A 2,500-nucleotide genomic window follows, 5' to 3' on the forward strand; every position below is an offset into this window, starting at 1 on the left:
GTTGTGCCTTAACCTAACCCATGTTGTGCCTTAACCTAACCCATGTTGTGCCTTAACCTAACCCATGTTGTGCCTTAACCTAACCCATGTTGTGCCTTAACCTAACCCATGTTGTGCCTTAACCTAACCCATGTTGTGCCTTAACCTAACCCATGTTGTGCCTTAACCTAACCCATGTTGTGCCTTAACCTAACCCATGTTGTGCCTTAACCTAACCCATGTTGTGCCTTAACCTAACCCATGTTGTGCCTTAACCTAACCTATGTTGTGCCTTAACCTAACCCATGTTGTGCCTTAACCTAACCCATGTTGTGCCTTAACCTAACCCATGTTGTGCCTTAACCTAACCCATGTTGTGCCTTAACCTAACCCATGTTGTGCCTTAACCTAACCCATGTTGTGCCTTAACCTAACCCATGTTGTGCCTTAACCTAACCCATGTTGTGCCTTAACCTAACCCATGTTGTGCCTTAACCTAACCCATGTCGTGCCTTAACCTAACCCATGTCGTGCCTTAACCTAACCCATGTCGTGCCTTAACCTAACCCATGTCGTGCCTTAACCTAACCCATGTCGTGCCTTAACCTAACCCACGTCGTGCCTTAACCTAACCCACGTCGTGCCTTAACCTAACCCACGTCGTGCCTTAACCTAACCCACGTTGTCGCCTAACGTAACCCACGTTGTCGCCTAAACCTGCTCTGTAATTGTTATACGACTCGTTCAATTAGTGTAGTGTTGCCCACCCGCAACCCTCGCAATATAGTTCGCTACTCGCACTCCCCGCTCCCCTGTGTATCGCTTCATGTTAAACACCTTGCAAGTCTTGCTCACTTTCCACATGCTCCTGCTGTACACTGTAATGTGGATGGCAGCAGGACGTACATGCCGCCCCTCCCCACGTCCCCACCTTGCCCCCTGCCTTCGCAAGCTGGTTGGTGAGAACTTTGCATGTTCAATGCCCTCCGCATGCGACGTACTCAGGCTACGTTGTGGTGCGGCCTGTGTCAACTGTCCGCTAATGTCGTACGCGTAAACCACAATCTGTACTGCACATTCGTCCTTATGTACTGAATGATACATCGTGGCACATGTGTGACCGTACAACGACTGCGCCCAAAAACGGCGGACCATACAGTGCAAATATTGTGCACGCAGCTACGTGTCGTCTCCCTATGAGAGCTGGATTGCAGTGTGGTACGCCATAGAGACGTGTGGGAGGAACGGACGCCGTGGATGGCGATCAGCATGAGCTGTCTGTTGATGTATTCGGACCTAGTCGTCTCTCCTCACACACCGTGATGGCATGGTGCACCGCGTTCCATATCTGCGACATGCTACAGAGGCCGGTTGACAGTCGTTCGAGCAATGGACATCGCATACGTACGGGGGCCACCTTCCACGTATTGTCTAGGCGTGCACATTTTGTTGCGTGTATGTGGGCAGACGTAGTGTGGCGTGACACCTGACACAGGCATGCAATAATCGTGGAAGTTGCAAATGGCGATGGACGCCTGCGTTTTCTGGTGAAGTTACGCAAATGAACAAATGGTAACCTGTTGTGGTGCGGTTGTTCTCGCTAGGGGTGAATCGGTGATGGCGACGATAGGTTGAGGTACTAACCGGTTGTTCCAGCGATACCCACCATGCCGACGAAACTGAACGGCATCTGGGTGTGAAGCGATACGCGGCGGTGGCTGGGTGGGACCGTCCCCGGCCGGTGAGGGGGCGCCTCCCGGCGTGCTGGCCGCGCGGTGCGTGGGCGCACGCGCTACAGCCGGCTGGTGGGGGCGGCCAGTGGCAGGCGCGCCGGCCGACGGACGCGGCAGGCGTCGCAGCTGCGCGCCGGCGCACCCTGCGCGCGGCGCCGTGCGGCCAAAGTAGGTCCTCGCGGGCCCGGTGCGAAGCGCGGTGGACATCTTCAGTGTGCTGGTCCGATTGAGGACTGTGTGCGTTGAGGATGCGCTGCCGCCCGGCGCTCGGCGCCGCGACGCCGTCTGCTGCTCGGTCGCCCCAGCGGTTCTCGCTGGTGGTTTGTATCGCAGCTGTGCGGATGTGTTGGCGCGTGCGCTGTGCTGGGAGAGTTCGCTTCGGCACCCAAGTGGGGCTTTTGTCCTTCTGTGGCGCTGGCGTTGGAGCTGCCGGTCACCGTAGGTGGCGCGTGTTGTCTCCCGCCGGCAATGCCACGACAGCACGCTCCCGGGCCTCTGTCGGCAGCGGCAAGCTCAGTTGGGAGCACGGGTGGTCGCACCGAAAGCGTCTACTCGCCTAACTCCGGGCGATTGCGCCTCTCTCGAACCCGACCAAGTACTTGGGACGGCGCTGCGCGCCGCCGGGACCTGAGAGGGTTTCGAGGTGTATTGTGCAGGGGAGCTCAGCCTCCTCCTGTTTGCAGAATGATTGAGCGGACGCTTGCGTGTTCGCGCGGGCCCCCGGGACACACTCCCGGGCGGCCGGCTGCTCAGCTCTAGTTGACGCAGCTCCCTGGTTGATCCTGCCA

The 2,500-nt window shown here is 57.2% G+C and overlaps 1 non-coding gene across 1 annotated transcript in view; it reads left to right on the top strand.

Annotated features, from left to right (window-relative positions):
• Positions 1 to 2,481: 2,481 nt before the first annotated feature.
• LOC124772340 overlaps positions 2,482 to 2,500 on the top strand; it is a 1,909-nt gene continuing 1,890 nt past the window's right edge. The window contains exon 1 of the ribosomal RNA XR_007013962.1: positions 2,482 to 2,500. This exon is cut by the window's right edge and continues 1,890 nt beyond it. This is a non-coding gene — a ribosomal RNA (small subunit ribosomal RNA).

This window comes from Schistocerca piceifrons, unplaced genomic scaffold (genome assembly GCF_021461385.2).
Source record: "Schistocerca piceifrons isolate TAMUIC-IGC-003096 unplaced genomic scaffold, iqSchPice1.1 HiC_scaffold_938, whole genome shotgun sequence".
In the NCBI taxonomy this organism is placed as follows: domain Eukaryota; kingdom Metazoa; phylum Arthropoda; class Insecta; order Orthoptera; family Acrididae; genus Schistocerca; species Schistocerca piceifrons.